Here is a 13,849-nt window from a genome sequence, read left to right on the forward strand (position 1 = left end):
TAGGTAGTTTTACTTTATTCTTTCATTTATTAATTCGAAACGTACATTAGGACAAAACCACAGCTGGTCTTTCATCTATAACCCGAGTTGAAAGCCATCCTTGACTGGTGGGATCAAAAGCAAACAAAGCCTTTATTTATTATTCTTTAGTATTAATACACTAAAAGCAAATAACAAGATGCACGAGATATATAACTGAAGAAGTTTCAAGAATACAATTGCTCTTCACCAAATATCGCTGACAGTACTCTGTTTCACTTGATAAGCTATGATTAGAAGTGCTGGTGTTGGACTGGGGTGGACAAAGTTAAAAATCACACAACACCGGGTTATAGTCCAACAGGTTTATTTGAAAATAAAAGCTTTCGGAGCGCTGCTCCTTCGTCAGGTAGCTAGTAGAGTAGGATCATAGGACACAGAATTTATAGCAAAAGATAATCGTGTTATACACTGATGCAATATATTGAACAAACCTAGATTGCTGTTAAGTCTTTCATCTTTTAAGAAAAGGCTACTGGTTTCGATTCATTAATATGTACATCACATGTACGCACACACACATACAAGTTTATGGGGTGAATTTGCATTTGCAGAATTGTATTTGCAAATACATTCTATTTTGTTTACAAAGAACACAAGCTGTAGGCAGTCAATATTTTTTACAATCCATGTGACATTTTATAAATTCCTACTTTGGAAATAGAACCACTCTGCCTCAAGATTGGAATACAGACAGACTCTTAACCTCACATCTTTAATGCTTTGTCTGAGCTGAGATGAAACCTAAAGTTATCTCAGGATTGTGACTTGAAAGAAATTCTGGGATTTACATGTTAATGAACTGAAACCATAGTATGACACTATGACCTTTTGCTATAAATTCTGTGTCCTATGATCCTGCATTAGCTACCTGATGAAGGAGCAGTACTCCGAAAGCTTGCACTTCCAAATAAACCTGTTAGATTATAACCTGGTATTGTGTGATATTTAACTTTGATAAGTTAGGCATAGACAAAAGGCAACTCTGAAAGCACGTGCAAGGAACACAGAAGCTCAGCATTCAAAACTCAACACAAACAGCAAGTGAAAACAACCATGAAAAAAAGAGTATAATGGTTCTGCTGATGGATGAAGAACTGCCTCTGAGACGGGCTTTCCTTTTGGACAATATGTATGCCACAGGTGTTTTACAGTCTACAGAAGTGTAAATACCTTTCTGGAATTAGCTGGAAATGGATTAGATTTCTTGCCCTGGGCCTGAAAGTAGGTGCTAAATCACTGCCATAACCAGCCCCCCTACATACTGTATACATTTCACATGGTAGAGATTAAAAAGGTTGGGGGCAAAGGGAAATGTATAGAACTTATTAATGACTTGCTTATTCGAGATCTACACAAAAGGATTTGTGGGATGAGATTCCCTTACTAAGCCAATAATCATCATGGAACGCATTTAGACCATAAGATCAAAAGACAGTAAGGCCATTCGGTCCATCGAGTCCACTCAGCCATTCAATCATAGCTGATGGCCATTTCAACTCCACTTACCCACACTCTTCCCATAGCCCTTAATTCCTTGCGAGATAAAGAATTTATCAATCTCTGCCTTGAAGACATTTAACATCCCAGCCTCCACTGTGCGCCGTGGCAATGAATTCCATAGGCCCACCACTCTCTGGCTGAAGAGATGTCTCCTCATTTCTGTTCTAAATTGACCCACTCTAATTTTAAGGCTGTGCCCACGGGTCCTAGTCTTCCCGCCTAACGGAAACAACTTCCCAAACCATGCTTCCCAAACCACTCTTTCTAAACCATGCATTATCTCGTAAGTTTCTATTAGATCTCTCCTCAACCTACTAAACTCTAATGAATACAATCTCATGATCCTCAGCCATTCATCATATGTTAGGCCTACCATTCCAGGGATTAGAGCTGGAAATGTGTTGCTGGAAAAGCACAGCAGGTCAGGCAGCATCCAAGGAACAGGAGAATCAACGTTTCGGGCATAAGCCCTCCTGAAGAAGGGCTTATGCCCGAAACGTCGATTCTCCTGTTCCTTGGATGCTGCCTGACCTGCTGCACTTTTCCAGCAACACATTTTCAGCTCTGATCTCCAGCATCTGCAGCCCTCACTTTCTCAATTCCAGGGATTATCCATGTGACTCTCTGCTGGACACGCTGCAGTGCCAGTATGTCCTTCCTGAGGTGTAGGGTCCAGAATTGGACACCTTATTCTAAATGGGGCCTAACTAGAGCTTTATAAAGTCTCAGAAGTACATCGCTGCTTTTACATTCCAACCCTCTTGAGATAAATGACAACATTACCTTTGCTTTCTTAACCACGGACTCAACCTGCAATTCAACCTTTAGAAAATCCTGGACTAGCACTCCCAGATCCCCTTGTACTTTGGCTTTATGAATTTTTTCACTGATTAGAAAATAGTCCATGCCTGTATTCTTTTTTCCAAAGTGCAAGGCCTCGCATTTGCTCACGTTGAATTTCATCAGCCATTTCCTGGACCACTCTCCTGAACTGTATAAATCTTTCTGCAATCTACTGCTAATCTCCAATTAATCTACTGAAGACAATAAACAAGCATACATTTATCAAAAAATTAATTAATGTTTAGGTCTATGACCTTTCATCAGAATTGGGAATAGTTAGAGTTGAAATTTCATTTATTTTTTCCCAGTTCTGAAGGAAAGCTCACTGACCCGAAATCACAGAATCTCTACAGTGTGAAAGCAGGCTATTCAGCCAATCGGGTCCCTACCAACCTTCCGAAGAGCATCCGACCCAGACCCATCCCCTACCCAATCCCTGTATTCCCCATGGTTAATCCACTAACCTACATATTGCTGGACTCTATGGACAATTTAGCACGGCCAATCCACCAAACATAGACATCTCTGGACTGTGGTAGAAAACCAGAGCACCCAGAGGAAACCCATGCAGACACTGGGAGAATGTCCAAAACTCTACATAGCTGCCTGAGGGTGGAATCAAACCCAGGTTCCTGGGGCCATGAGCAGCAGTGCTAACCACTGAGCCTGTTAAACCTGTTTCTCTCTCCACAGATGTTGTCCAGCCTGTGGAGTATTTCCAGCATTTCATTTCTCAGATTTCCAGTACCTATTCACTTGTTGAAAATTAAACATCTATCATGTAAGGCCAATGATCGTGACCGATATATTAACAATCAGCTAAATCACTCCATCAACATATACTCCAGGTTAGACAATCACTCATTCAGACACAATCCCTTCTAACTGACTGACAAAGGTTGGGCAGCAAGTATTTAATAACTGCAGCTAAATGCACGGTTGATGAAATCAAAAATAAAAATAGCAAAAGATATTTAAAATACACAGAGGGTTAGAATCTGAATTTTAGAATTAAAGTCACAAAATTAGGTTGAAATGTCCGTCGGTTCTGCTCTACACGTTATATGACTGCTGTATACTTCATTTGTTATAGATTTCCAGGCTTATGTATGAATTTGGTGATAGAAACTGTCTTCTTGGATAATATATTTCAGTTTTTTGACAATCAACTCTCAACAACATTGTGGCTTGAGTCACTTAATGTAGGAAGATGTAACTTTGTTTTAAAAACAAGTTAATACAGGATTCAAGAGGAATGTTGCCACTTAATGCTTTATGTCATCCACTGTCTTCCAAACAAAAGGGAACCGCAAATTAACAAGTGTATGTGTAACATTTATGGATGACAAATAGAGGCTCAACTAACTCAGTATTAACCATATCGCATTTTATTTGGAGAATTAATTGATAAGGCATGCCATTAGATCTCCTGAAGAGGAATGATACACTCTAGATGTTGTTACCTGTTTTTTTCAGAAGTTAGGAATGTTTAAAACCAGAAACAAATATTGTATGATGTTCAAAGCAGACAGTTTCAATAGTCTAGTCCTACCAGATGGAACGTTTACCCTCGAATTTGTAGTCACAATAAAATCTAATGTTCCAGGGAGTTGATTCCATTTCAGAGACTGACACCCACTGGCTTTTAAAAGCAAATGCATGAACTAACCAGCACAATTGACAATACAAATAATAGTACAAAACAAAAAAAAAGGGATTTTACTGTCAGTCATTTAAAAAAAAACTCAGGTGGCCTAGATAACAAACTTCAATAGGAACAAACGCCAGTCATGTATTCAGACTTAGGACTTTGCTATCCAGACAGCACACAGTACAACAGCAGCACAGTACAACAGAATGAAACCAGTTGGCTTAAATAGAAGTTGAACTGATTCGTGACCTGCTGACAGAAATCAGAAGTATACTAGTTCTGTATGTGTTAAGCAGTCAGAAATCATTGGAATCATTTAAATGACATCACATCCCATTCTGCGTGAAGCTCAACTCATCACTGCAGATTCAATTAATTATTTTCTTTACTTTATGATATTTGCAGAATACGCTACTCAACCAAAAAAAAAACTTGGTTTGTAGGAAAATATTATATCACGTAATTAATTTGCTTCAAAATATACCACATATATTTCCCCGTTATATTCTATATGCCGACTTTTCTCCCCCTCCTCTCCCTTCCATTTACTTGACCTGCCTTAACTCTCTGTACACTGTTGTTGTCAACAGAGGGTCATACAGCATGGAAACAGATCCTTGGTCCAATTAGTCCACACCGACCATGTTCCCAAACTAAATTAGTTTCACTTGCCTGTGCTTGGCCCATATCCTTCCAAACCCTCCCTAATCATTTACTTATCCAAATGTCTTTTAAACATAGTAAGTGTACCTGCATCCTTCTGGCAGTTCATTCCAGACTATAACTCCACTATGTGAAAAAACGTTGTCCCTCGTGTCCTTTTTAAAACTATCTCCTCTCACCTTAAAAATATGCCACTTAGTTTTGAACTACCCCCATCCTAGGGAAAATACTCTTGCTATTCATCTTATTCACCTTATCTGTGCCCCCTATGATTTTATACAACTCTAAGGCCACCCCTTAACCTCTAATGCTCCAGTGAAAAAGGTCCCAGTCCATTTTTAGAACTCCCCTCTATTCTCAGCAACAGCCTGGTGAATCTTTTCTGAACCCTCTCTAACTTAATGATATCCTTCCTATAGCAGGGTGACCAGAACTGCACACAGTACTCCAGAAGAAGCCTCATCAACATCCTGTAAAAACCCAACATAAAGATGCAACTACTTGCCTTCCCACCTATGTTTGTGGCATTCCACAAATTTAGCAATACATTCATTTCCCTCTCGACAGTTATGAATATATATTGGTATTAGTTGCGGTCCCAGCACTGATGTATACTACCGCAACATCGGCTGTTAGCATATTAAATTGCCTAATCTACGTTTTCTTTTAAATATTTATACATCCTGTCCCACTATAAGTATAATTAACCAAATAGCTGCCCTGCAATGCTACCATATTCTTTTGATTTATCAGGCAATGTTGCCCCTCTCCCATACAATTCAAGCCCTTCACATCCCCATTTAGTTTAATACCCTCAAGTTCTGCACATTTCCTTTTTGTTTGTAGAGAACAGGACCCTGGATACATACGTATGTTTTGTCTGGCAAGAGTAAATAGGCTATCCCATGAAGCAGATTAATTATCTTCAATTCAGAGACAGGACTGTGGATGTAGGTTTGCTCACTGAGCTGGAAAATTCATTTCCAGACGTTTTGTCACCCCACTAGGTAATATCTTCAGTGATCCTCAGGCAAAACACTGCTGATAAGTCCTGCTTTCTATTTATATGTTTGGGTTTCTTTGGGTTGGTGAGGTCATTTCCGGTTCTTTTTCGCAGGGGGTAGTAGATGGGGTCTAACTCTATGTGTTTGTTGGTAGAGTTCCGGTTGGAATGCCACTGAAGATGTTACCTATTAGGGTGACAAAACATCTGAAAATGAACCTTCCAGCGAGCAAACCTTCATCCAGAACCTCAACCTGAGTTAAAAATCTTCTCAAAACTCACTAAGACCCATGAACGCAATTCACTAAAAATGGCCTGAAAATGGGAAACGAATGCCATCCAACAGAGTGCCACCCACGAACAGCTGTACTTTCTGCACAAATGCCTCAGAAAACATGTACTACCTAAATGCCTTAAATACAAACCTTCCCTTAACACCCCACTAGCCAAAAGAATAGCAGAGCAAAACGGCCGCAGAATGCTTAGAGAAATGATTAATGATATCAACAACAGATTCCGTAAATACAACTGGGAAATTTTGCTCCAAAAACCTTTACTCACTCATGCAACAGACTATGAAGGGACAGACACAGTACAACAAGCCATAGATATTAGACAGTGACAAACACAGAAAATGAAAAAACTAGACCTGCATAAAAAACTAGACAAACTTACACAAAGTAACAACACTGACAACACAGAAGCATGGATTAAAAAAAATTATCTGACCGACCCTTAACAGACACTGAAAAAGCCATATTAGTAAGAGGATTAAATTACAACTGCCAGGATGCTGACAAGAAAGATTTCTTAGCAGCATTAGAAACAACACTGAAAGACAACCAATTCACAGAAGCAACCCAGCAAACTATCTGACAGGTAGTCGCATTAACATTAAGCAGAAAAAAGGAAGGAAACACACTCAATACACTAGAAAGGAAAGCACTGGAAAGACTAAACAAAAGATAAAAACATTGTCATCCTACCTGCAGACAAAGGACGCTTCACAGTCATTCTAAATCGAAAAGACTACATTGAAAGAGCGAATGCATTATTTGCAGATACCAACACTTACCAAGAAGCGGTGATAGACCCACCCCACAAATAGAGAACCGAATCACAGACCTACTAAAACAACTTCAGAAATCTGGAGAATTAAACTAGACAGACTTCCAAAAAATGAAACCAGATGGATCCAACACACCACACTTCTATGAATTACCCAAAATTTGACAAACCAGAAGCCCCCCTCAGACCCATACTCTCACTACCTGGAAGACCAACTTACAGACTGGACAAGGAGCTACACCAAAGATTAAAACATTTAGTAGATGACTCACACCACTCCATCCACTCCACCCAAGATTTCCTGAAGACCAAAGACACTAAGTTAAAAGAGGATAAAATAATAGTCTCCTTTGATGTAACAGCCCTGTTACATCATCATTAATCATCATTATTAATCATCATTAACCTGGCCAAGGAAACACTGACTACACTATTAGAAAATCCAAACACACATACAGCAAACACCACTAACTTCATCAACAAAGACAGTATCCTCAAGTTAGTGGATCTATGCCTTACCACACACTTCACCTTCAACAACAAAACCTACAGACAAACCAATGGAACACCCATAGGATCTCAGATATCAGGGTTCTTAGCAGAGACAGTAATGCAGAGACTTGAACAAACAGCTCTGCCAACCATCCAACCCAAACACTGGGTCTGCTACATGGATGACACCTTTGTCATCACTAAATGAAACAAATTAGAGGAAACCTTCAAGACCATCAATAATACCCTTACTGGCATAAAATTCACTAAAGAAAAGGAAAACAGCAACAAACTGCCATTTCTAGATGTCACAGTAGACAGAACAGCTGATAGGGAACTTCAAACCAGCGTCCAAAGGAAAACAACACATATGGACCAAATATTGAACTATAAAAGCAATCATCCCAACAGCTACAAACGATGCTGCATTAGAACAACATTTCAACGAGCCAACACACACTGCAGCACAGAGGAATGACACAGAGCAGAGGAAAATCATCTACACGGTGTATTCAAAAGAATGGGTACCTAATGAATACAGTCCACCGATTTCTCAGCAACAAACCCAAACAAGCAGACAAAACAGGTCCAGAAACCCTAGCCACTCCCCCCTACATCTCAGAAATGATTGCCAGACTACTCAGACCCCTTGGCATCATAGTAGCCCACAAACACACCAACACACTGAAATAGCAGCTAATGAACTTGAAAGACCCTATGCAAACAACAAGCAAAACTAATGTCATTTACAAAATACCATGCCAGGACTGTAACAAACACTAAATTGGACAAACAGGCAGAAAACTAGCCACCAGGATACATGAACATCAACTAGTCACAAAAAGACATGACCCACTCTCACTAGTATGCTTACATACAGACTTCGACTGGGGCAACATATCCATCCTTGGACAAGCCAAATAAACATACACACACGAGAATTCCTAGAAGCATGGCATTCCAACAGGAACTCTATTGGATTAAGTTGGAACACATTGACTTGGATCCCATTTACCACCCCTGAGAGAAATTACAAGAAATGACATAACCAACCCAAGGAAACCTAAACACATAAATAGAAAGTGAGCCATACCACCAGTGCTTCATCCAGAGGCTCACTGAAGATGTTACCTAGTATGGTGATGAAATGTCTGAAAATGAACTTTCCGGCTCAGCGAGTAAAGCTACATCCAGAACCTCAACCTGAGCTACAAATCTTCCCAAAGTTCGCTAGATTTAGATCCTATCCACCTTCCTTTGGCAAAAAGAACTGGAAATGACATCGTTCACCTTAAGAAACCACAACCTATAAATAGAGAGGTGGGGCATACCACCAGTGCTTCACTGGTGACTCTCACTGATGATGTTACCAAGTTATGATGATGAAACATCTGAAAAACCCATCTAGCTCAGTGAGCACATTTACATCCATATCCTCAACCTGAGCTCTAAATCTTCTCAAAAATTGCTAATTGTTCTGATTGTTTAAAATTAAGCATTCTTGCATTGTCCTAATGACTGAAAGTCAAAAAGCTTCTGCAACGCCTTTCTTTTCCGTAATGTTTCAGTTTGTAGTATGAAGAAACAATTTACATATTTTAAATTAAATTCATTACAGGTTGGGTATGTAAATGCTCCAAGGTCTGGAAGAAAGTATACATATGATCTAAACACACATAGACAAGTCAAACACATCCTCTGGAAATTAGAAGATACCTCGCAATTTTATTCAGAATCCAACACATGATTTTTTTGATATTTTTCAAAATATTGATGCGATGCCATGTGACTAACTATGTAAATTACTGGAGAAAGCATCCAGTAATAGTGTCAGAAAGGCATTTGAACATTTCTGCTTAGTACACAATCTGTAAAACTGAATAGCTGCTACCCTCTTGTGGTAGTAAATCATAATTTATGCTTCAATATCCTTTAACAGAATCAATTTTTTAAAAAATGTAGGTCAGTTCTCATGGCACAACAGAATTCTTTCTAAAAAATAAACTGAACTTTATAACCTGCCTCAAAGATTATCAGCTATTTTCTCTTTGAAAAGAAACAAGGAAGAGAGAACAGGATTCTCCAGAGACATCCAAAAAGCTCTTATGAGGAATGAAAAGCATATAAATAAAAGTTAATTCTTTATTTAAACTATTCTTTGAATTGCCACATCCAGAATATTTATTTTTTAATAATTCAATGTTCCTTCCTGCTGTACTACCCTTGGCATATTTTGCTAAGTACTGCTGTTCTACTCATTGTTACCACTTCATCTTGTACAGTCCTAGGGACTGATTTTCATCTAACTTGGTTTTACTATGGCTGCTCCCTTTAGGTCAACTATTCCCACACCATTCCATATATGCCTTCAGAACATTCATTCACTCTCACCAGTCAGGCTGTTCATAATGATTCAGAAGGTCATTGTGTTGTTTTCTGGCACTGACTGAAACACACAAATGCAGACATTACAATCTTCTCCTTTAAGTGTCTCAGCCATTCCATCAGCAACCTGCCTTTTCTCATTCCTCAGCACCAATGATACCACTCAAGCCAGATTATTTTAACCTGCATCGATTTAATCTCCGCTCACTTTAATGTCAATAAATAAACCAGTTTCACCTCATCACTCCTCCTAATATAATTACCCATATTTATCCCCTCATGCCAGAGAGTGGAAGGCACTACACATTCAAATATGCCTGGCTCAGAGCTAGACTCATCACCATTCACAAGATCTGGTTGAGTACATCAAGCCATATCATGCTGTGCTTTTCTCAAACAAAATAGTTACTCTCGGACCATCCTAGAAAGCAAGTAGATTCCCAAGATTCCTGATAATTCCTTCAACCTGCTGTGGCCACACACCAGTGTTTCAATCTTCAAATATACATCACGTCCTCAAATACGTAAATATATTAAAATATCGAGTATGTAGAGATTCCATGTAACATGCTGGTCTATTATTCTGCAGAACTCAAATATGCTAATTGTAATACTTTAGGGATAAGACACATGAATGGCCCAAGTTAGTTAGTTATCAGCCAGCATATTACAAAAAGAAAATAATCTTGTCCATAAACCACCACCTCACAGGGAATTTATTATTTGTTCGCTGGGACAGAATTACTTAGATAGATTAAGTGAGTAACTTAGCACTTGCATGGAAATGGCACATGTTTAATTGTGTTTTATAATTTAGAAAAATAGTACACAGTGTTCATTGCAGTCAGCCATGTTTTCACTGGAGTTGACATTAGTGACTTGAATAAAATGCCGAAATGAAGTCCTCTCAAAGTCTTTTACAGCATTGAATAAACAAATAAAATTCAAAACCCCAAAGACAGCCACGTGACAAATATCATGCCCTCCATTAGATTACTTGCAAATCACATTCATATCAAAACAGTTGTTAAAAGCCAAAGTTTTGAATCATAAAATGATTTTGAGAATTTGAACCACTTGAAGGTGTTTAAAAATATATTGATTTAGTTTTTCTGATACCTGCAAGCACTCGGCTATCTGCAAAGTTTCCCTAATGAACTGCATGTAACTGATATCTAAGAACTATTAAAACTATAGGAACAGGGGAGATTAATGGCAAAATACCATGACCATGTATCCCAGTGAAGGAGGAGAATTCCAGGGAAGGGTTAAACGTCACTAAGCAAAGATTAGTGGTAAACCAGAGGATTGAAAAACAGAATGATTACAAGCCAATGAAAGATGACCAAAAACATAATAAAGAGGGGTAAAATAAATTATGAAGGTAAACTACTAATTAATATAAAAACAGACAGAAAAGAGCTTCTTTAAAATATTCAAAAAGAAAGACGGGTGCCAAAATGAACATGGATTCCTCAGAGAGCAAGGCTGGGGAAATAATAATGGGAACCCGGAAATGGCAGAGGATGAACAAATAATTGGCATCAGTGTTGTGGTTCTGTTCGCCGAGCTGGGAATTTGTGTTGCAGACGTTTCGTTCCCTGTCTAGGTGACATCCTCAGTGCTTGGGAGCCTCCTGTGAAGCGCTTCTGTGATCTTTCCTCCGGCATTTGTAGTGCTTTGAATCTGCCGCTTCCGGTTGTCAGTTTCAGCTGTCCGTTGCAGTGGCCAGTATATTGGGTCCAGGTCGATGTGCTTATTGATTGAATCTGTGGATGAGTGCCATGCCTCTAGGAATTCCCTGGCTGTTCTCTGTTTGGCTTGTCCTATAATAGTAGTGTTGTCCCAGTCGAATTCATGTTGCTTGTCATCTGCGTGTGTGGCTACTAAGGATAGCTGGTCGTGTCATTTCGTGGCTAGTTGGTGTTCATGGATGCGGATCGTTAGCTGTCTTCCTGTTTGTCCTATATAGTGTTTTGTGCAGTCCTTGCATGGGATTTTGTACACTACATTGGTTTTGCTCATGCTGGGTATCGGGTCCTTCGTTCTGGTGAGTTGTTGTCTGAGAGTGACTGTTGGTTTGTGTGCTGCTATGAGTCCTAGTGGTCGCAGTAGTCTGGCTGTTCGGAAATGCTCTTGATGTATGGTAGTGTGGCTAGTCCTTTGGGTTGTGGTATGTCCTCGTTCCGTTGTCTTTCCCTTAGGCATCTGCTGATGAAATTGCTGATGACAAGCAACATGAGTTCGACTGGGACAACACTATCTATTATAGGACAAGCCAAACAGAGAACAGCCAGGGAATTCCTAGAGGCATGGCACTCATCCACAGATTCAATCAATAAGCACATTGACCTGGACCCAATATACCGGCCACTGCAAACGGACAGCTGGAACTGACAACTGGAAGCAGCAGATTCAAACCACTACAAATGCCGGAGAAAAGATCACAGAAGCGCTTCACAGGAGGCTCCCAAGCACTGAGGATGTCACCTAGACAGGGGACGAAACGTCTGCAACACAAATTTCCAGCTCGGTGAACAGAACCACAACAACGAGCACCCGAGCTACAAATCTTTTCACAAACTTTGAATTGGCATCAGTGCTCACTGCACAGCACATTGTTCAGAATTTTTGGAATGCTATTAAAGACGCAAAACCCAGGGAGAAAATAAAAGCAATAACCAATATTTGAGAAAAAACACTAAGGAATTAAAGGTGCTGAAGGCTGATTTGGCAACTGGACTTGTGTTGTATCTCAGGATATGGAAGGGGGTAATTACAAAGATGATAAATGGACTGACAGTAATCTCCCATGAATTCCTAGACTCAGAAAAAGTCCAAGATGACTGGATAAATGCTAATGTAACACTCTTATTTAACAATAGAAAGAGAAGAACTAAAAGGCCAGTTTGCTTAACATCTATCATTGGGAAAATGTTAAAAAAACTTAAAGTAAGAGATTACAGGAGACAATTTATAAATGCAGATTATAACTCAGCATAGTCAACATGGCTTCAATAAAGAGAAAATCATGCCTGACAAATTTATTACAATTCTTTGAGCAGGTAAGAAATAGGATAGATAAAGAGTAGATGTAATGTGTTTTGATTTCTAAAATGGTATTTGACAAGGTACTCCATGAAGCTACTCAATAAGGTAAAAGTCCATGCTGTTGGGGTTAATCAGCAAGGATAGAGGATGAACTAACTAATAGCAAACGGAGTTGGGATAATGATGACATTTTCAGGATGAAAACCTGTAACTAGAGGAGTGCACAGGCGCAAGTACTTGTGCATATATAGATTTCTTTCCTCTTTACTCGCTCATGGGATGTGGGCATCCCTAACTAGACCAGCATTTATTGCTCATTCCTAGTTGCTATTGAGAAGTTGGTGATGTGCTACCTTCTTGAACAGCTGCAATCTATTTGATACAGGTACACCCACATTGCCATTAGGGAGGGAGTTCCAGGAGCTAGGCTCAGTGGCATTGAAGAAAAAGTAATATATTTCCAAGTTAGGATGGTGAATGGCTAGAAGGGGAACTTGAAGGTGGTCATGTTCCCATTTATCTGCTGACGTTGTCATTGCACATGGTGGTGGGAAGATGCTTGGATGAGAGAAGTGAATGTACTATCATCAAATCTGCAGATGACACAAAAAAATCGGTGGAAAGACAATTGGTGAGAATGACACAAAGAATCTAGAGAGGGATATACACAGGTTAAGTGAGCAGACAACAACTTGGCAAATGTAATATAAGGTGGAGAACTGTGAGGTTAAGCTCTTTAAGCATGAGAAGCTGAGTATATGTGAATTGAGAGAGACTGCAGAAAGATACAGATGAGAGATTTGGGAATCCTTGTGTGAATCACAACGAGCTAGCACAAAGTTCACTATGCAACAGGGAAGACAAAGAAAACACTCCTCTTTATTTCAAAGGGATGGAGTGTAAAAAATAGGAAAGTCTTGGTAAGAGTATACAAAGGAACTAATCAAACCACACCTAGAATACTGTGAGCAGTTTTGGTTCAATATCCAAGAAAGGGATATTGCAGACAATCTAGAAAAGTCCAGGTTGATTCAGGTATGGAGGGATTTTCTTATGAGGTGGGATTTAACAGGTTGTGTTCACTGGAGTTTAGAATAATAAAAGAAACCTTCTTGAAACTAATGGGGGCTTGACAGGGCAGATGTGAACAC

The 13,849-nt window shown here is 39.3% G+C and overlaps 1 protein-coding gene across 2 annotated transcripts in view; it reads right to left on the reverse strand.

Moving 5' to 3' along the window:
- Positions 1 to 13,849, reverse strand: part of cfdp1 (chromatin remodeling protein CFDP1) — a 191,595-nt gene that overhangs the window by 161,241 nt on the left and 16,505 nt on the right. The gene's annotated exons all lie outside the window — the stretch shown is intronic.

This window comes from Chiloscyllium plagiosum, unplaced genomic scaffold (assembly GCF_037043375.1).
Source record: "Chiloscyllium plagiosum isolate Xiang-an unplaced genomic scaffold, Cpla_swu_hap1 HiC_scaffold_17, whole genome shotgun sequence".
Taxonomy (NCBI): Eukaryota; Metazoa; Chordata; class Chondrichthyes; order Orectolobiformes; family Hemiscylliidae; genus Chiloscyllium; species Chiloscyllium plagiosum.